Source organism: Zalophus californianus, chromosome 2 (assembly GCF_009762305.2).
Source record: "Zalophus californianus isolate mZalCal1 chromosome 2, mZalCal1.pri.v2, whole genome shotgun sequence".
NCBI classification, from domain to species: Eukaryota; Metazoa; Chordata; class Mammalia; order Carnivora; family Otariidae; genus Zalophus; species Zalophus californianus.
The window spans coordinates 143,200,571-143,223,697 of NC_045596.1; the positions used below are offsets into that span (position 1 = coordinate 143,200,571).

Sequence of the window (23,127 nt, forward strand, 5' to 3'; positions counted from 1 at the left end):
GTGAATTGTCTTGCAGGATCGATGAAACAAGCATGGCTGCTGCAAACAAAAACAGGTTCCTACAAGTCTAAAGAGAACGTGCTCAGTGTTCTGAGAGTTAATAAGCTAAAAGTTGAGCATTTGTTAACAAGGATACTGTTAAAAGGAAGCATTTCTTGGTAGAGTATCACTGCATTAGATGATTCAAAAAAGTAGAAGTTTCATGGGTCCTGCTACTAAAAAATATACAACCTGGGACAACAGGACCAATACACACAAACACTAACAAGTAGTCGGAAACCCTAAAGTGAAAAATGATATTAACACAAGAGCTTAGAGAAAAGGGAGGGAGGTCAATGAAAAAAATACAAGAGTGCTTAGAAAAGCTGGATTGGAGGACTGGATGTAAAAGGAGAAGAGGAAGGAAGGAAGGAAAGGAAGGAAGGAAGGAAGGAAAGGAAGGAAGGAAGGAAGGAAGGAAGGAAGGAAGGAAGGAAGGAAGGAAGGAAGGAAGGAAGGAAGGAAGGAAAGGAAGGAAGGAAGGAAGGAAAGGAAGGAAGGAAGGAAGGAAGGAAGGAGAAAAAGAAAGAAAATATAAGCAAATTGGCTGTTTTTTAAATATTATTTTTATTTCACCTAGATCCAAAAGGGATTTGAAATGACTTGCAAAGAAACACAAGTAAAACTTCACACTCTTTAGGATGGCTCCTATCAATAACAACAGCAAAAAGAAAGACAATGACAAGTGTTAATGAGGACGTGGAAAAACTGGCACCCTTCTGCACTTTTGGTGGGAATGTAAACTGGTACAATAGCTTTGAAAAACAGAATGGTGGTTCCTCAAAAGAATTATAAATAGGATTACCATATAATCCAGTAATTCCATTTCAGGGTATATACGCAAAAGATTGAAGGCAGAAGCAAGATATCAGGTGATATTTGTATACCCAGGTTCATGGCAGCGTTATTCATAATAGCTAAAAGGTGGAAGCAACCCAAAGGACCTTCAACAGATGGTGGATAAGCAAAATGTGGTACCCACACACAATGGAATAATCTTCAGCCTTAAAAAGGAAAGAAATTTTGCAATATGCTACCACATAGATGAACCTTGAGGATATTATGCTAAACGAAATAAACATGTTACAAAAAAGCAAATATTGTATAATTTCACTTATTTGAGGAAGTTAGAATAGTCAGAATCATAGAGACAGAAAGCAGAATGGTGATTGCCAGAAGCTGGGGGTGGGAGGGACGGAGAGTTATTGTTTAAAGGGTATAATGTTTCAGTTTTGTAACATGATAAGTTCCTGAGAGGTTTTGGTGGTAATGGTTGCATAATATGATTGTGCTTAATAGTACTGAGCTGTGCAGCTAAAATGGTTAAGATAGTAAAACATATGTTGTATTTTACTGCAATTTCTAAAACTGGAAGAAAAAAAACCTCAGCAATACAAATATTAACATTGACAACAAGAACACTGAATGCAGTTTAAGATTTCTTAATGGAGTTTGTCCCTAAAGTATACAGCAATATTGTCAAAATACTGTGATTTAAGAGTTCTTTAAACATTTCTTCTCTGAAGAGCTACACCAAAAACCTGGTACCAGGTTGTTTACAATTTTTAGAAATTGTTTTATCTTTATCATTTTTATTTAATTTGGTCTTTTAGTTATATAAAACATTTAATGGGTCTTAAGTATAAACCACAAAACAGGTACTTCAGAGAAGTATAGCTTTCAACCTTGTTCCTGTTTCCTTCCTACCCTTATAAAGTGACATTTTTTAAAAGATTTTATATTTATTCATTTGAGAGAGAGAGAGAGCATGAGCAGGAGTGGGGGGATGGGGGGACAGAGGGAGAGGAGGAAGCAGACTCCCTGCTGAGCAGGGAGCCCGATGTGGGGCTTCATCCCAGGACTCTGGGATCATGACCTGAGCCGAAGGCAGACCCTTAACCGACTGAGCCACCCAGCACCCCTGTAAATTGACATTTTTTGTTCACTTCTTCTTATGTATCTTCCCATTCTTTCTTTTCAAAAATACTAGAAAATGCATATATCTTTCCTATTTCACCCACTTTCTTAACAAAAGGTTGTACACTATAAATATTGTTCCACACCTTGGGTTTTTTGTTTGTTTGTTTGTTTTCCAGAATAACAGTATATCTTGGAGATCATTCCACAGCTGTGTACTGAGATCCTCCTTGTTCCTTTTCACAGTTGCATAATCCACCATTATGGGGATTGTGATTGGCACAATTCTACAGATGATCTCCCCCAAGGCCCTCCCCCTCCCACCCCAGCTGTGCAAACACTAATCTAGGACCCACTGGGAAAGGAATTTGAAGATGTAATTAAATCCCAATTCAATTAGCCTTAAAATATGTAGATTATCCAGGTAAGCCTAATTTCATCAGGTGAAACCATTAAAAGTACCACATTTTTTTCTCTGCTGATGGCAGAAGGAAATCAAAGACATTTGAAGCATGAGGGGGATTCAGGGCATGAAAGGCGTTGCTGCTGAACTCCAGATAGAAGGCAAACAGCCACACTGTGAACTGCTGGTGCAGAGGGACAGCCTCTAGAGGCTGAGAGCAAGCCACATTTAAGAACCAGTAAGAAAGTAAGGACCTCAGTCCTACAGGTGCAAGGAAGTGAATTCTGCTAACAACCAGTGAGCTTGGAAGAGAACCCCAGGCCCCAGCTGCGTATTGCAGTAAGAGCCCACACCTTGATATCAAATCTGAGACGTGAGCAGAGGATCTAGCTACATGGCACCCAGACTCCTGACTCATGGAAAATGTCACATTAATAAATTTGTGTTGTCCTTTTAAAAAGCAAAACATGAGTAAATGATTTTATTGTTTTTAATTTTATATTTTGAGGAGTAAATGATTTTAAAAGATAGAGGACCACCCTCATCCCCCCAAGGCCAGAATGATAACATGAGGTGAGTTGAAAATTTATACAAATAAAGTCATGCTCTAAGAATCTATTTAGTACTAAAGAGGAGTTGCATATGTGATTCTGAGTTTCCTAGTGGTTAAAGCTACTAAGGAAACATGATTGAGTAACAAGCAGTAATTTTTCTAAGAAATACACGGAAGCGCAGCAGAGAGGTTGAAGCGAACTTTCCTCCTCATAGATCCACATAAAGGGCACAGTAAGCATTATAGTGGACTTTGTCATTATATATATATATGATATATATACACTAGAAAATGCATATATCTTTCCTATTTCACTCTCTTCCTTACACAAATGTTGTACACTATAAATATTGTTCCACGCCTTGGTTGGTTTTTCTGTTGCCTTTGTTTTTGTTTTTTTCAGAATAACAGTATATCTTGGAGATCATTCCATAGCTGTGTACTGAGATCCTCCTTGTTCCTTTTCACAGCTGCAGTCCACCATTATAGGGATTAGGGTGTGTATACATATATATATACACATACACATATATATATAGTAAGTATATGGTAAGTATAGTATATGGTAATTATAGTATATGGTATACACACACACACACACACACACACTAAGGCTATTTTTATAGTATCTATTTGTATAAGCAGAGGACACAACTCCAAAGCAGACTTTTAAGAAAGTGAATACAATAGGAAGTTAAACGACATAAGCAAAAATTCAGACACAAGAATGAATCTTTGTATACCTGAAACAATGAAGAAATAAACCTGATTACCGGAAAATTGGGATGATGCTGGATTATAGCAGGATTTAAGGCCAGATGCAGGCATTAAATAAGGAGTCACTTTAACCAGAAGTCATAAGAAAAAAGCTGCACTTAAAAACAAATAGTCTAGGGCGCCTGGGTGGCTCAGATGGTTAAGCGTCTGCCTTCGGCTCAGGTCATGATCCCAGGGTCCTGGGATCGAGTCCCGCGTCGGGCTCCCTGCTCCTTGGGAGCCCTCTTCTCCCTCTGCCTCTCTCTCTCTCTGTCTTTCATGAATAAATAAATAAAATCTTAAAAAAAATAGCCTAGCAATGATATCAGGATGGGTTGTCTGATTTGTCTAAGCCCTTCTCGCAGTACACACTCATCATATGCAATCTTGGAAAGGAAAAGCTCTCTTAGATTACCAATATGGGGGTCAGCCCAAATCCCAGCTATATTCTTGGCATCCAGCATCATAGAGCAATCCACAGAGGTTCAATATTTGTGGACAGTTCTGTCAATTTCATAGGAAAAGGCTTATATTTTTTCCCACACATTGTTATTTCAGCAAAAAAGCATGTTTTTACATCTATTTCATCAATGACAAAGATCATTAACATATAATGGGAGTTGACATTCAGAGTTCTCAAAACCTTCCAATTTTTCTTACTGCACATATATGGTAATGGTTAGGTGGAACTTTTCTTTTGCCATTTAATTCAGTTGAAACCCCAAAACTATTATTTACTTTTCCCCCCTCTTAATGGAATACCACTACTATGCTGGGTGAGAAAACACTTATCACAACATATCAGCCATTAGCCAGGTTGGTTATTGGCAGAGGAAGTCTCTCCCTAACCCCTTGATAGTGAACTGAGAGTCTGTAAATTAAACTGGGTCTCCTTGCCCAAGCAGGACGCTGAAGAAAGCCATTAGGACAGTCTGCCTTTGGTCTTTTCTTCTCACTACACCTGTCACTTTTGCAATAATATGTTGGCCACATTTTACATGTTTCTTTCACTTAAACCCCCATGAGAATGTATTTTTTCTTGACTCCAATTATCAGAAGCACCTGAGAAAACTCCTTATGTGTAAGGACTGTTAGACAAATTTTAAATATACATACTTTGTATTCTTTCTTCTTGTTATGAAAGGAATACCACTTCATTGCAAAAATAATTTCTAAACAACAGCATTTTTGAAAGTAATTGGAAGTATTGTTCATATTTTATGGGAGAATTCTATGGTATATGCATTATATCTCAACAAAGCCGTTTTTTAAAAAGTTAATCGAGGGGCACTTGGGTGTCTCAATCGATTAAGCGTCCAAGTCTTGGTTTTCACTCAGGTCATGATATTGTAGTCATGAGACAGAGCCCCGCATTGGGCTCAGGGCTTAGTTCAGATTCTTTCTCCCTCCCCCTCTCCCTCTGCCCCTCCCCCGCTGGTGCAGGTGCTCTCAAATAAATAAATAAAAATAAAATCTTTAAAAAAAAGTTAATTGGGGACGCCTGAGTGGCTCAGTCGGTTAAGTGTCTATCTTTGGCTCAGGTCATGAAACCAGGGTCTGGGACTGAGCCATGCCTGGGGCTCTCTGCTCCGCGGGGAGCCTGCTTCTCTCTCTCCCACTCCCCCTGCTTGCGTTCCCTCTCTCGCTGTCTCTCTGTCAAATAAGTAAATAAAGTCTTAAAAAAAAAAAAGTTAATTGAAAGCTCATTGTCCTACTACAGTGGCTTCTTGAGCAATTCAGGGGTTAGGGACACTGACCCCCATGCAGTCAAAAATCCGCATGTAACTTTTGATTCCCCCACAACTTAACTACTAACAGCCTACTCTTGACCAGGAAGCATTACCGATTACATCGACAGTCAATTAACACATATTTTGTATGCCGTATGTATAATATACTGTCTTCTTACAATAAAGTAAACTAGAGAAAAGAAAATGTCATTTAAAAAATCATAAAGAAAATATATTTACAGTACTGTACTGTATTTAGTGAAAAAATCTGCATATCAATGGACCCATGCAGTTCAAACCCTCGTTGTTCAAAGGCCAACCGCATATGAGGTTTGAAACTGCAGCTAATTGTAAGTGGACTCTAACCTTCACAGGTATTTTTATTACAGGTCAAGATTTATAATACTCAAGATTCCAAATTTATAGAAAAATTGTTTATAATTCAGAGTTAGGATTTAATATTAGCAGGAATCCTCTTTGTACAACACACTGGACTAAGTGCCTCCCATTTAGGGGGTCCATGAATGTACTGTCACCTTTCCCCCCAGAAGGCTTCAGGCCATGAGGAGGAGCTTGCCTGTGGCCAACCTGGCTTCCCCCCACAGCTCTTGCTCTTATCTCAAGAAGAAAGATAAGAAAGCTGCCTCAGTGTGACTCCACAGATAGAACGTTTATGATTAAAAAGCAGGGTTAGTTTTCTCCTGACATTCTTCTATCCAATCTCTTTAGGTAATCTAAGTTGTAAGGAATGTACTTTCTATCATTGACAAAGGCCTATTTCGTTTTGAACGGGGGAAAAAAATGTGTTCTGTGAGCACTTTTATTTTGTTGAATTGGCATTCATGACAAAAAGACTGCCAGGGAACCAAGGCTGCCCATCATGCCCTCGATGAAGGCAAAAACATGGAGTTTATTCCTACCTTCTCTCCCACAGTCCCATCCAATCCGTCACAAAATCCTGCTGATTCTCCTTCCTAAATATCACTCCACCTGCACCCTCTCAGCAAACCCCATTGCCAGAATGATGAGGACAGCTGATCTACCAGCCTCAAAGACCTGAGACTTTGATCTGCCCTCAACACCACCACCAGAGGGCTCCTTCTAAAATACAACTCCGATCCCATCACTCCCGGAATAAACCTTGCAATCTCTTCCCCATCAAGCACAGGATAGAGCAAAGTCCTCTCAGATCCCGTGTCCTCTCCTGACCACCCTCCTCACCCCTCACCCACCAATCTTCTTCCCAATCACACATTCTCATCTATACAAGGTACTTGCAATTCCCTGAAATGATATGCTCCTTCCCACTTCCACACTTTTCTAAAAACTATCTTCGCAACTTCTAACGCTCTCAGTTTTCCCAGTAAAATCATATTATCATTCAAGACATGGGTCCAGCATCTCCTCCAATGGAAACCTTTCCTGATCCATAGCAGGACAAGCTGCTACCCTCTTTTATTCCTCTCCTTACCTTATATGTGTCTTTAAGTAAGTTTAATGGAGAGATCCTGACTTTGGAATTCAGGGAATTTTAGGAAGACAGTGAATAGACTCCCAGGAATCTGCGAACACAGCAAGATAAATACAAAGCCCATTTTCAATGTGCAATTTCTGGGCAGAGCGACGACTTCTTTCAGCAGGTTCTCAAGGAGAACTTTCACCTACAATGGTTAAGAACTTTCTGTACCAAATTGTGAACTCTTTGCAAGCAGACACTATCACATTAATTTCTATTTCCCTGTTTGTAGCACAGATCCTAGGGCTTGTGAACACTCAATACATGAGCTAATGGATGAATAAATGAGTGAATGAAATAACTCATTTAAAAAGAATTTATTGCTATGGGCAAGAACCAGTGTTGGATACAGCCATGATTAAAATAGACCTGGTTCGGGGCGCCTGGGTGGCTCAGTCGTTAAGCGTCTGCCTTGGGCTCAGGTCATGATCCCAGAAGGAAGCCTGCTTCTCCCTCTGCTACTCCCCCTGCTGTGTTCCCTCTCTCGCTGTCTCTCTCTCTGTCAAATAAATAAATAAAATCTTTACTAAATAAATAAATAAATACATACATACATACATACATAAATACATAAATAAAGTAGACCTGGTTCCTGCTTTCATTGGGGAAATAATCTGGCAAGGAAGACAGACATTAAACAATTAATCATGCAATTACTATTTAATTGTAATAGTGGGAAGGCCAAAAAGAAGTACAGGCTGCTAAGAGAAGGCATAACTGAGGGCTTTGATCTCATGTGGGAGTCCAAGGTCAGCGAAGGCTTCTTTGAAATCGTAATGTTCATAAATTAAAGGAATAAGTGAGAAATATTACAAAGAATGATAGAGTTACTATCCACTAGTATATTACAAGGTTAAGTAGAAGGTAGCATAATTCACACATAAATAAAAATCCTCATTAAAAAAATTCACTTTTCATGATGAAAGAGATCGTTAGTCAGAGTAGGGTTAGTATTACTCCTGGATGAGATCACTTAGCTTGGACATTTCACCAGGAAGTACCATGGAAGGGTATAATGCCTGAAATTTAATGAAACTGCTTTTCTTTATCTGCCAAAATTTTTCTAATGGTGTAAGGACAACTCTAGATACTTAGGAACAAGCCCCCGATGCAGCATGTCTGCCAGGCTGCACATAAGAGGAGAACACAGGGTTCCCAAAATTAGTTCTGTGGCTGGCCTCAGCCCTCTGACCCCATCCTCCTATCATTCCATTCCCATCTCTTTGTTTCTTTGGCACGTTACCTGCTCTGCCCTCCGGTTAGAGAGTGTCACTTGCGTCTCAACTCACCTGCTGTGTTTCCCAGGCCAAAGTGAGCCTTGCCGCTCCCCAGGCTGATAGATCTGTATCAGAGGCCCTGGCACAACTCCGGGACATCCCACCTCCTCCATGGTCTGGGACATCCCACCTCCTCCATGGACTCCGTCTGGCAGCCCTCACTGGAGTTGGACTCTGCACATTCTGACTCTTCCAAGTTCGCCTGGGAAAACATGAATCTATACTGTGTGGTTTTCACATTTGAGGCTGACCTAAAACGTACTGGATTCTGCATCTCCAGCCTGCACCTATAAGACTGCAGGGATCTCATTTTAATGATCACTTCTTTTGGTTACTCATCTATAGGCCAGAGAGACCCATTCCTCAGCTTTGATTTTGATTACAGAGTGATGCAGAATATAAAATGTGGGCCTCTCAGATACACACACTCAAACTCTTAATTAAAATAGGTTTCCAATTGGGATTAACATGTGTTATGGGACAGAAATGTGTTCCCCCTCATCAAGATTCATATGCTGAAGCTCTAGCTCCCAATGGAAGAGGTTTTTAAAGAGGTAATTAAGGTTAAATGAAGTCAGAAGAACTGCTATAACAAAATTTCACAGACTAGGTAGCTTATAAACAACAGAAATTTATTTCTCACAGTTCTGGAAATTGGGAAGTCCAAGATCAAGGCAGTGGCAGAATCAGTGTCTGGTGAGAACCTGCCTTCTGTTTCATAGCTGACCGTGGTCTCCCCATAACCTCACACAGTAATAGGGGCAAGGAAGCTCCCCACAGACTTTTCTCTAAGAGCACTAATCCCATCCACAAGAGCACTGCCTCAAAACCTGATCACCTCTCAAAGGCCCCACCTCCTAATACCATCACACTAGGGGGTAGGATTTCAACGTAGGAACTTTGGAAGCCAGAAAGAGGGGCCTCACCAGAAACCAACCGTGATGGCATCTTGATTCTTAGACTTCTAGCCTCCAGTACTATGGGAAAATACAATGATGTTGTTTAAGTACCAAGACTGCAGAAGTTTGTTACTATAGCCCCAGCAAACTAATGAAATGTGACCATTCACTTCCTTTGCTACAACCAAGCTGAAAGCAGTGATGGATAATACCAGGCAGCCACTGCTGATCACGTAAGTCGAGCGGGGAAGAGAAACGCTACCATGAGAACTATTCTAGAACAAAAGAATGAAGAACACGAATCTCACATGCTTCACTTGCCCATCACTCACAGACATCCAGACTCCTAAAATCTCTCTTCTGCACTTTTGCCAAAGCCCGCTTTCGGCAAGGACTTTGAAATTCATTTCCTCTACGTGGTAAATAATACAACAGCATGAAGTGTTAAGTCGCTTAGAGGCATGTGAATTTAACAGAGAGCCTAGTGTTAGCTAAAGGGATGATAATCTAATAGCGTATCATCTAGCATCCACCTATCCAACAACATAAATCTGCTGTGAACCCAGCAATATCCTCAGCACCAGACACAAAGCTCTGGGGGATAAGAAGAACAAAGAAGGTAATTACCTGAATTGTGAGGCTCACAGGTATTGGGAAAAATAATACATAAGTAGGTTGTAATGCACTGTGATGAAGCTTATAATATATATGTGGACAAAGTGCTGTAGGAGCACAGAGTTTCAGACTTGGGCTGGATAATGGGTGTGTGTGTGTGTGTGTGTGTGTGTGTGTGTACATCTCTTCATATGCGTACGTATATACACACATATACATACATATAAGCTATATTTTATTACGGGTTTGTTTATATTATAGGCAAAGTCTGTCTCACTTTGTTGAAGACAGGAAATTTGATTGGTCATTAGCCAGTGTATATTATCATGTTTGTATATACATACATACATGTGCATATGTATGAGTGTGTGTGTGTGTGTGTGTGTGTGTGTAAAATCAAGGCCTCACTAAAATAACAGCTAATGCTCATTGGATACTTAAATACTACATGTCAAGTACACTGTCTTCATGGGTTTCATCCTCACAACAAACTGTGATGTAGAAAAATATCATCATCCTGTGTTTGCAAATAAATAAGAAAACCAGAGCATAAAGAGGTTAAAATGTCCAAGATCACACAACCAGTAAGGCACAGAACTGGAATTTCTACTGGAGCAATATAGCTATAGAGCCTGCCCTCCCAACCACTATGTTACAGGGTCTCCACCTGATCCTCCCAGGAGCCCTGAATATCTACCACATCCACGTAATGCTAAATCTGGAAGGTCTTTAGGTAGTCATAATTGTATTCGAGATTTTCTGTTGCAGGAAAGAGAAACCTACTAAAGCAATTCAAATACTCAGGGATTATTGTATGGGACATTCCGTCAGAAGGAAGCAAGCTGGGGCCCCATAGGAACAGGAACTGGTCACTGGGAAGCCTCAGGGACCATTGTGGCACCTCTCTTTGCCACCTCCCTCTGCCACCTCCCTGCTCTCTGTGGTCACAAGATCTCCCTTCTTTGTCCTCTCTCCTGTTCTAAATCTCCACTTCTTCCCACAGACCCACTTTCTCTCTTTATGCACAGAATTGAAATAGTCCACTCTATAGCTCAATAGCACTTTTCAGTTCAAATGGCCAAAGTCTGTCTCACTTTGTTGAAGACAGGAAATTTGATTGGTCATTAGCCAGGTGATAGATTAAAAATGGTGCTGTGTAAGTGGGGTGCTCAGAGACTTAAGGTACAACCTTAGCCAAACCCTCCTGCCACAGGGGTTCAGAGTGGGAGGCTGTTATTAAAGCAGACAGGATGGGCAGTACTCCACTATAGGCCAGATAGACCCATACAAACACCATCCTCCTAGGTGATCTTGACTGAAATGAAGCACTTTTTAAAAAATACTCAACTTATTTAAACTAAAAACAAAATCAGGGGTGCCTGGGTGACTCAGTTGACGGTCTGCCTTTGCCTCAGATTGTGACCTCCAGGTCCTTGGATCAAGCCCAGTCCAGGCTGGGGGGGGGGGGTCCCTGCTCAGTGGGGAGTCTGCTTCTCCCTCTCCATCAGTCCCTTCCCCAACCACATGCATGAGCATGCTTCCTCTCTGTCTCTGTCTCAAATAAAATAAATAAATAAATAAATAAACTAAAAACTAAACCAAAAATAGTTCACCCATTTCTCCTACCCCCCCAACCCTGGCAACCACCCATCTGGTCTTTGAACCTTGGTTTTACATATGTATATAAATTTAGATTCCACATATGAGTGAGATCATACAATACTTATCTTTCTCTGTCTTACTTCACTTAGCATAATACCCTCAAAGTCCGTCCATGCTGTCAAATGGCAAGATTTCTTTCTTTTTTATAGCTGAGTGTTATTCTACAGTGTGTGTGCATTACTACAATTTCTTTATCCATTTATCTATCAGTGGACACGTAGTTTGCTTCCATGTCTTGGTTGTTATAAATAATGCTGCCCCATGTTCATGGGGGTGCATATCTTTTTAAATTACTGTTTTTGTTTCCTTTGGATAAATACATAGAAATGGGATTGCTGGATCATATAGTAGTTCTATTTTTGATTTTTTGATACTTTTTTCTATAGTGGCTACACCAATTTGCATTCCCACCAGCAGTGCCCAAGGGTTCCCTTTTCTCCACATCCTCACCAACACTTGTTATTTCAAGTCTTTTTGATAATAGACACTTTAACAGATGTAAGGTGGTATCTCATTGTGGTTTGGGTTTACACTCCCCTGCTGATTACTAAGGTAGAGCATCTTTTCATGTGTTTGTTGGCCGTCTGTATGTCTTCTTTGGAGAAATCTCTATTCAGATCTTCTGCCCAGTCTTCAATCCGATTTTTTATGCATTTTTTTTCTTGCTATTGAGTTGTATGAGTTCTTTACATATTTTGGATATTAGCCCCTTGTCAGATCCATGATTTGCAAATATTTTCTTCCATGCAGTAGGTTGCCTTTTCATTTTGTTGATGGTTTCTTTTGCTGTGCAGAAGCTTTTCAGTTTGATGTGGTCCCACTCGTATATTTTTCCTTTTGTTGCTTTTGCTTTTAGGGTCAAATCCAAAAAATCATCACCAAGACCAATGTCAAGGAGCTTACATGTTTTCTTCTAAGAGTTTATGGTTTCAGGTCTTATGTTTAAGTCCTTAAACCATTCTGAGCTAGTTATGTGTATGGTTTAAGCTAGTGGTCCAGTTTCATTCTTTTGCATTTGGCTGTCTAGATTTCCCAACACCACTTATTGAAAAGACTGTCCTTCACCCATTATGTATTCCTGGCTCCTTTGTCATAAATTAATTAACCAAATATGCATGGGTTTATTTCTGTGGCCTTGATTCTGTTCCATTGAATGATGTCTCTGTTTTTATGCTGATACTATACTGTTTTGATTACCTCAGCCTTGAAATATAGTTTGAAATCAGGGACCATGATGCTTCCAAATTTCTTCCTTTTCCTCAAGATTACTTCAGCTGTTTAAGTCTTCCATAATTCCATATAAATTTTAGAATTGTTTGTCTTATTTCTGTGAAAATGCCATTGTAATTTTAATATGGATTGCAGTGAATTTGTAGATTGCTTTGGGTAGTGTGGACTTTTTAACAGTATTAATTCCTGCAATCTGTGAGCATGGAGTATCTTTCCACTTATTTGTTTCTTCCTCAATTTCTTTCATCAATGTCATAGTTTTCAGGATACAGGTCTTGGTTTAATTTACTCGTAGGTATTTTATTCTTTCTAAAGCTATGGTAAATGGGACTGGTTTTTTTTTTAAAGAAATATACTAGGAATTTATTTTAGCAAACATATAAAGTTTTTTTAAAATTTTATTTTATTATGTTATGCTAATCACCATATATTACATCATTAGTTTTTGATGTAGTGTTCCATGATTCATTGTTTGTGTATAACACCCAGTGCTCCATTCAGTATGTGCCCTCTTTAATACCCATCAACAGGCTAACCCATCACCCCACCCCCCCTCCCCTCTAGAACCCTCAGTTTGTTTTTCAGAGTCCATAGTCTCTCATGGTTCGTCTCCCCCTCTGATTTTCCCCCTTCATTTTTCCCTTCCTACTATCTTCTTCTTCTTTCTTTTTAAACATATAATGTATTATTTGTTTCAGAGGTACAGGTCTGTGATTCATCAGTCTTACACAATTTACCACGCTTACCATAGCATGTACCCTCCCCACTATCACCCAGCCACCCCATCCCTCCCACCCCTATGCTCCAGCAACCCTCAGTTTGTTTCCTGAGATTAAGAATTCCTCATATCAGTGAGATCATATGATACATGTCTTTCTCTGATTGACTTATTTCGCTTAGCATAATACCCTTTAGTTCCATCCACATCATTGCAAATGCCAAGATTTGGGGGTTTTTGATGGCTGCATAATATTCCAGTGTGTGTGTGTGTGTGTGTATGTGTATGTGTGTGTGTGTGTGTGTGTGTGTGTGTGTGTGTGTATACCACATCTTCTTTATCCATTCATCTGTTGATGCACATCTTGGCTCTTTCCATAGTTTGGCTATTGTGGACATTGCTGCTATAAACATCAGGATGTGGTCCTACTCATATATTTTTCCTTTTGTTGCCTTTGCTTTTAGGGTCAAATTTGTATCTTTGGGGTAAATACTCCAGTAGTGCAATTTCTGGGTTGTAGGGGACCTCTATTTTCAACTTTTTGAGGAACCTCCATACTGTTTTCCAGAGTGGCTGCACCAGTTTGCATTCCCACCAACAGTGTAAGAGCGTTCCCCTTTCTCCACATCCCCGCCAACATCTGTCGTTTCCTGACTTGTTAGTTTTAGCCATTCTGACTGGTGTGAGGTGGTATCTCATTGAGGTTTGGATTTGGATTTCCCTGATGCCGAGCGATGTTGAGCACTTTTTCATGTGTCTGTTGGCCATTTGGATGTCTTCTTTGGAAAAATGTCTGTTCATGTCTTCTGCCCATTTCTTGATTAGATTAGTAGTTCTTTGGGTGTTGAGTTTGATAAGTTCTTTATAGATTTTGGATACTAGCCCTTTATCTGATATGTCATTTGCAAATATCTTCTCTCATTCTGTCGGTTGTCTTTTGGTTTTGTGGACTGTTTCTTTTGCTGTGCAAAAGCTTTTTATCTTGATGAAGTCCCAAGAGTTCATTTTTGCCCTTGCTTCACTTGCCTTTGGCGATGTTTCTAGGAAGAAGTTGCTGTGGCTGAGGTCGAAGAGGTGTTCTCCTCTAGGATTTTGATGGACTCCTGTCTCACATTGAGATCTTTCATCCATCTTGAGTCTATTTTTGTGTGTGGTGTAAGGAAATGGTCCAGTTTCATTCTTCTGCATGTGGCTGTCCAATTTTCCCAACACCATTTGTTGAAGAGACTTTTTTCCATTGGACATTCTTTCCTGCTTTGTCGAAGATTAGTTGACCAGTTGAGCTGAGGGTCCATTTCTGGGCTCTCTATTCTGTTCCATTGACCTATGTGTCTGTTTTTGTGCCAGTACCATACTGTCTTGATGATGGGACTGTTTTCTTAATGTCTCTTTCTTATATGCACCAGATGTCCATCGACAGATGAATGGATAAAGATGTGATATATATACATAGTCCATGGAATACTACTCAGCCATCAAAAAACCCAAAGTCTTGCTATTTGCAACAACATGGATGGAACTAGAGGGTATTATGCTAAGTGAAACAAGTCAGTCAGAGAAAGATGATTATCATATGATCTCACTCATATGTGGAATTTAATAAACAAAACAGAGGAGCATGGAGGAAGGGAGGGAAAAATAAAACAAGACGAAATTAGAGAGGGAGACAAACCATAAGAGAGTCTTAATCATAGGAAACAAACTGAGGGTTGCTGGAGGGGAGGTAGGTGGGGGATGGGGTCACTGAGTGATGGACATCAAGGAGGGCACGTGATGTAATGAGCACGGGGTGTTATGTAAGACTGATGAATCACTGACCTCTACTTCTGAAACCAATGATACATTATATGTTAATTAATTGAATTTAAATAAAAAATAAAAAATAAATTTTTAAAGCATAAAGGAACCAGAAAAAAAATTTCTGTTTCTTATAGTTTGTCATTAGTGTTTAGAAATACCAGATTTTTATATATTGGTTTTGTATCCTGCAATTTTACTGAATTCACTTATTAGTTCTAACAAGTTTTTTTGTGTGACAGCTTTAGGGAAATATATATCATGTCATCTACAAATAGTGGACAGCTTTACTTCTTTCTTTCCAACCTGGATGCATTTTATTTATTTTTCTTCCTTAATTGCTCTGGCCAGGACTTCCATATTACATTGAATAAAAGTGTCAAGAGTGAGCATCTTTACCTTGTTCCTGATCTTAGGAAAAAATAATCACTTGAGGTTTTTTGTTTTTTTCAAGATTTTATTTATTTTTTGACAGAAAGCGAGAGACAGCGAGAGAGGGAACACAAGCAGGGGGAGGGGAGAGGGAGAAGCAGACTCTTCTGCTTCGGGGAGTCCGATGTGGGGCTCGACCCCAGGACCCTGGGATCATGACCTGAGCCAAAGGCAGATGCTTAATGACTGAGCCACCCAGGCGCCCCTAATCACTTGTTTTAAATGCAACATTTACATAATTTAGTCTCCTTAACAAACTACTGTGTTTCTCTCTTTTTAAAGTAGCTGAACCCAATGTTCCATGAAATCTATAAATATGTTGTTCCAAGTAAGCAGTAGTGGGTCTCAGAACAGCATGTAGCATATAATACGTAGAGAAATGGAAAAGGAAGTGATGATATCTGAGGTGAGATATATGAATTATTTTAAAAAGTGAAACAGGTTCCAATACTATAAGGGATAATAATCAGTCCCCTCTGGGAAGCAATACTCATAATTTGCTTAAGTTAGGGCATTAAGGAGCAAATATTTACAGGTCCCAACATAACCTATGAGTGGAAAAAAATAGGCCAGAATTCATCTTCTTATTTTTAAGACTGACATATTAATTTATCTGGTTAATTTAGTAGGCTAACTCCTAGAATATAATTTAAAATAAATGAGTATAAAGTCGATGATCCTTAACCAAAACTATAAAAAGTATCCTTTTCCCTTCTGCAGAACAAAGATAGAATAAATCAGTTGAAAAAAATTTGCTTAGAAGGTGACAAACTAAAACATGAATATTTTTCAGTCAAAGTGAATACTTAGTCCGATATTTTAGGCAAGACTCTAAAAATAAATAGGAGATTGGCAATATAGCATCATGTTTAACTACAGTTAGACTGTTTTGGCTGTACCAACAACTGAGTGATCTTGAGTAAGTTATTAAACTCTCCAGGTTAAAATTTATTAGAAAAATGGGGAAAATAACATGCACATGAGGTTATTCACAAGCATGAGATGAGTCCATCCTACATAAAGCATACAGAACAATACAGAAACTTCATAATTACTAGTACTTTCTTTCAGTGGGCTCTCTGGGCATATGCACTGAGAGCCATGGCTCAAGTCATCACCACTGAGAGTCTTGTCTGACACCATTCTCCTGGTTTCTCAGGCTAAAAAGCATTCTTTTCTTCAGCTTGTTTTTTTCTTCTGATATCTAGTACTTCTTGTATTTTACCAAACTATCAATCACATTTCTGGTTTCTAACTTCCACCCCTTTCATTCCTTTCAAGTCAATGAATAAAAAAATATGTTTGTTACCTGAGGGTTCAACTCAGACAAGATTTTTTATTTATAAAGGATTATCCTTTCTAATTCCAGTCCTCAGAATGCTACTGAAATATACGATAAAGTGTGCTTCCCTGTTAGCATCTATCATCTCCTCCTTTTCCTTTTTTGGCATAAGTCTGGACTAATATACAATTTTGGGAGCTGTTGTGAAGCTATTGATAAAGTGGGGGGAACCAAACAAAAATAGATGCTTAAAGCAGTCTGCATCAGATACTGAATCACCACAGGGATGTCTCATCCTCATCTGCAAAGCAGAAACATTAACACAAACCAGCTTCCCAGCAATAGTATAAATAGCACCTGAAAGACATGGAATTTTTGTGGAGCATTGCAAAATAGCAATATATTTGATTGCGTTACATAATCTAAGAATATTCTTAGTAGCAGAAAATATATATCACATATTATACATATTAATATTTTTAAAAATATATCATGAACACAGGTCCACATAAATGAGGGGAAGGTTAACCTAAAATTATGTGTGATTAGCTACTTTCAAGTTTTCTTATTAATCTTTGAGTGGTACTTCTTTGTTAATTTGGGGGGTGACCTAGGTATTTCTGAGGACTGGAGCCAAAGTTTTAAAATAAAAATCACAGAAAAAGTTAAATTGAGAAAAATTTACTTATTTACATAATATTTTCCAAGCACTAGGGAAAGACCTCTGTTTTCCAGGGCAGCAGAATAGCTGAATGTGGCTCATTGGAGGCACTTGCCCACAGATACACAGTCAGAAGACATTCCATCATTGCATTCCCTTCACTGTGTCAGGGCCTCAGGAAATAGTGGTGAACAACAGTTATTGCTCTTTTTTTTAAGATTTTATTTGTTTATTTGAGAGCACAAGCAGAGGGAGCGGCAGGCAGAGGGAGAGGGAGAAGCGGGCTTCCTGTGGAGCAGGAAGCCCAATGCGGGGCTCAATCCGAGGACCCTGGGATCATGACCTGAGCTGAAGGCAGACACTTAACTGCCTGGGCCACCCAGGCACCCCCCAGTTATTGCTCTTATAAAGCTTATAGTCCAGCAGGGAAGGTAGACACTGGAACAAGTATTTATAGTTGTGACAAATGTTATGAAAGAAAAGTGCAAGTGGAGGGGCCATTGAAATGGACAGTGGGGGTAATCTAGCCTGGGCAATCAAGAGAAATTCCCTAAGGAAGTAACATTTCAACTAAGTCTTGAAAAAGTGAGAAAGAGTGAGAAAGAGCTAATCAAGTGAAGAAGGCAGTAGGGCTGGGGTTAGTGTGGAGAAGAGAGGTCTAAGCACCTGACTATGTAATCATCTGACATGGAAACTATTCTAGAAGTTGAACATTGGGCCAATATGCAGAAGCTTGGGGGTGGGGATAGTAAAACAAAATGAAAAAAATGAATAAGAGTGAGCCGCCATGGGCCTATTACCAATACACCCTGGAAGAAGCCCCAGCTGCCCCAGCTGCCCCAGTCACCATAACTGCAAACACAACAGGCAAGGCCAGGACCCAGCAGCCGCCCACCCTCAGCGCTGCCAGCACCAAGCCTGGCACTAGCAGCACCACTGGAAGAGGCAGGGGCACAGGGAGCAGGCCCCAGGCGACCTCACATCCATGGCGCCTGCCTGTGGGGACAAGGTCATTGCAACAAAGGTTTGGGAAACAGTTCAATATAAGACATGGATAAAGAATATATATATATACACACACATATATATATATGTGTGTGTATATATGTATGTGTGTATATATATATACATATATATATATATATACACAATGGAATATTATTCAGCCATAAAAAGAATGAAATCTTCCCATTTGCAATGACACAGATGGGCTAGAGAGTATAATCCTAAAGCAAAATAGTCAGAGAAAGACAAATACCATAAGATTTCACTCATATGTGGAATTTAAGAAACAGAACAAATAAGCAAAGAGAAAAAGAGAGAGAGAGACAAACTAAGAAACAGACTCTCAAATCTATAGAACAAAATGATGGTTATCAGAGGGGACATGCGTGGGGGATGGGGGAAACAGATGATGAGGATTAAGGAGGGCACTTGTTGTGATGAACACTGGGTGATGTATGGAAGTGCTGAATCACTATATTGTACACGTGAAACTAATATTACACTTTATGTTAACTATATTGGAATTTAAGTAAGAGCTTGAGGAAAAAAAAGAAATCAGTGTGGTTTCATTAACAGGAACGACACCAAGGAGATGTATTTGTACACCAGACTGCCATAAACAAGAATAACCACAGGAAGACCCTTCTCAGTTTTTGAGATGGAGAGACTATGGAGTTTGACGTTGTTGAAGGAGGAAAGGGAAATGTGACAGGACCCTGGTGGAGCCCCAGTGCAAGGCTGTAAATACAAAGCAGACGGTAACCATTAATCACATTATCCACGTCACAGGGGTCCTCCACGCAATTACCTGCAGAAGTACCAGAACAGTGAGAGCGGGGAAAGAAGGAGGGCTGGGCTCGGTTCCCAACTTAGTACACATGGAGACCCTATGAGCGTCAACCCTCCTGTGCATGGACAAGTGGTGGAGGGAGCTGACAATCTGGGTACAGGAGTACAAGGTAGACCAGTGAGACAGAATGTGTATCAGGATTACAGACCACAATTCCACAGGGGTCCTCCTCGCCAAAGACAGCCTAAAGAGGACAGCAAGGAAGAAGAAAAACCAAGGAGATGAGATCCAAGGTCAGCACCCATCTCAACGTCGGTACTAATGCAACTTTAATAACCCACACAGACACCCAGAAAACCCTAAGCCACACGATGGCAAAGAGACAAAAGTAGCTGATCTACCAGCTGAAAATTCGTCTGCTCCCGAGAATGAACAGGGCAGGGCTGAGTAAATACTGGCTCATCAGCTATACTATCTCTATACTATCATCTGGCTTATTCATCCAACAAGAAGAAATGAATATGAAGTTCCAGCAATAAGAAATGCACAAAAGGTTGGAGCTGAAGACCTTAAGTGCTTGCTTTTTGCCCATTGACCAGATTAAAAGAATTATCTGCATTATCTATGCAGCATGGTGTTTCTAATTATTTTTACCTAAAGTTTCTTTTTAGTAATGACAAACGCGGTTTAAAAAAAAAAAAAGCCTGGTTTTTCTCAATACCTTTAAAGGATTTTTTAAATCATTTCATATCTGATCACCTTAAGATTTTTAAGAACCGCAGACACCTGGGTGGCTCAGTCGGTTAAGTGTTGGCCTTTGGCTCAGGTCATGATCCTGGAGTCCTAGGATTGAGCCCCATATCGGGCTCCCTGCTGGGTGGGGAGTCTGCTTCTCCCTCTGCTCCTCACACCACACATGCTCTCTCCTGCTCTCTCAAATAAATAAAATCTGCAAACAACAACAGAAAAGATTTTTAAGAAACTCATTTTTAATTTGTAATAAAAATTTACAATTTGGGGGTGCCTGGCTGGCTCAGCATGCAACTCTTGATCTTAGGGTTGTGAGTTTCAGCCCCACATTAGGTGCAGAGATTACTTGAAAAATAAAATCTTTTAAAAAAAGTTTACAACTTGATTTTTACAAAAAAGTCAACAAAGAGCAAGCACCTGTTAATAAAGGTCTTTAAAGAAAGAAAGGAAAGAAAGAAAGAGAAAGAAGAAAGAAAGAAAGAAAGAAAGAAAGAAAGAAAGAAAGAAAGAAAGAAAGAAAGAAAGAAAGAGAAAAAGAAAGAAAGAAAGAGAAAAAGAAAGAAGAAAGAAAGAAGGAAAGAAAGAAAGAAAAAAGAAAAAAAGGAAAAAAAATGTGGGCTAGATTGCACTAGGCCTCATAGGACACATTGCTGATTTTGAAGTTTATCTTAAAGAAAAGAGAAAGCCATAGAAAAGTCTTAAAAGATGACCTTGGATACACTAGGGAAGATGAATTGAGAGGGAATAAAGGTTGATGTATGGGAACCAGATAGGAGGCCATTGTAGTAATCCAAACATGAGATTATGGTGGATTAGATTAAGTGGCTATAGTGAGGACAGAGAAAAGTCAATGAGTTTAAGAGATATTTCAGAGCAAAATCAACATGACATGGATTTTTAAAAAGTATTTTGACAGAACGATTTAATATAGAGAGTGGAAATATGAACTGACCAGAGAGACATGTAGGATTACTGGACTATATTGAGGGTCCATTTGAGACTGATGACTGTCATTTTCCCAGGAGGTACTCTGTAGCCAGGTGCTCCTGGGCTCACCCAGAGATGTTGATTTTTCCAGGCCAAGTGTGAAACATGAACAATTCAGGCAATTCAGTGATGGTCAAGAAAGTGACTGGAATGTTGGACCATGAAATCCAAGCTGTATAAAGAAGATGATAGGAAGAGATAACATGAGGTAAAATGCATACTGAGAGTAGTTGAGAAACAAGCTAGAAGGCTAGGAGTTTGCTGGTGATCAGAAAAAATGATGTATATATTGGTGATTTTCTAGACACTTTTGGGACCAAATGGCTGAGGTACAAATGGAGGGTAAGGTCACTGACAATGAAAAGTTAACAAAGTGAGAGGCTAGTATTGGAGACGTGGCTGACCATATGGATGTGGAATTCAACCAAGCTGATGACAGGGTTCAGAGTAGAAAGGGAGACTATGAGCCAGATACCAAACTCTTCACTGAATAATGGTAAGTGTCAAGGATAAACAGAAGACAATCACGGGAAGGGGAGAAAAGAATATAACAATCTTAGCTTACCCACTGTTAGAAATACCAACTGTTAGAAATCATAATGTTAAACACACATGCACGCGTGCACGCGCACGCGCGCACACACACACACACACACACACACACACACTGCAAGTTTTACATGAAGGTTTAAGTGGAAAGGGTTTAAATGGATGACCAGGGTGCCTGGGTAGCTCAGTGGGTTAAGCGTCCAACTCTTGATTTCAGCTCAGGTCATGATCTCAGGGTCATGGGATTGAGCCCTGCATCAGGCTCTGCACTCAGGGCAGAGTCTGCTTGAGTTTCTTTCCCCCTCTCCCTCTCCTGCTCCTCCCCACCCTTGGGCCCTCTCTCTCTGAAATAAATAAATAAACAAAATCTTTTAAAAAATAAAAATAAATAAATAAAGGGATAACCTAAAGGAAATGAACATTAACTGTTCACCTACTATGTGCCGATATAGCAGAAATCTATGTTTTGTCTTCTCCAAATACCTTCCCTTTTTTCTTTCAGTAACAGTATCTCCCATTTTCTACAGAGAATGTGATTCCCACTTTCTTTATGGTTCCGGTGAGGCTGCCAATGACTTAACCCAACTCCGCAGACTTCATAAAATCAGGTGACCTAATCTAAAACAATAAGCATCCCTTTCCTGGGAATTTAAATCTTGACAAGAACCGAGACTGGTTGGAGATGATTCCATTCACACTGAAAACGGCTATACCCAGAAAATAGTCAGGACTTCCTGCTGCTGAGATGACAAGAGTCTCCCCATTCTGAAACTGGGTGTTTCATTTCTTCCTTGATTCTGCGAGGTATCCAGAATCATTCTAATAGATCTGCTTTTCTCTGTTAAGTTTGGCAATGTTGGTTTCTGTCACTTGGAACCCAAGAACTCTGACACTGCCAGGCAGGGTGCTGGGTGCTTTATATGTGAATTGTTTAATTTAATATTCACAACACTCTTAAAGGAAATATATCATAATCCCCATTCTATGCATAGGGAAAATGAGGCTGAACATGGTTAAAATAACTTACAGGCACACAGCCAACACATGGTGAAGGCTGACAAAGGGCTCAGGTCTTTGTCTTGGATGCCTAAGGCTATGCGCTTTCCACTCACAAATAATCAGAGATATTAACAAGTTTTCCTTTATTGCTACATAAGCTTAACATTTCGGATGCATTCTGCTTTAAATGATCTCTACTAGGTATCAGCAGATACACCAAATTAAAGTTCTGTGTATTGTTTTATTGTATATATGTGCACTTATTTCCCTACTTAAAATATCTCCTAATCACATAAAATCCATATCTTTTATTTTCTCTTCTTATGTTCCAAATTCTTTTGTATGCCACAATTAAGGACAATTACACACAATCTCATAATGGTGGTAAGTGTAATTATGACTCCAAGAGCATGCTTAATAACCATGATTTTAAGCCAAACTAAGACACAAAAATCCATAAAGATGTTCTACAGAGGAAAGGAAATCTACTAGATGTCATAGGAGCAACAAAGTCTAAGAAGTGAAAATTCTCCTCAAGATACACTGTCTAATTGGAAAAA

The 23,127-nt window shown here is 39.6% G+C and overlaps 1 pseudogene; it reads left to right on the plus strand.

Annotated features, from left to right (window-relative positions):
- Positions 1 to 18,254: 18,254 nt before the first annotated feature.
- Positions 18,255 to 19,567, plus strand: LOC118356750 (annotated as a pseudogene).
- Positions 19,568 to 23,127: the final 3,560 nt, after the last annotated feature.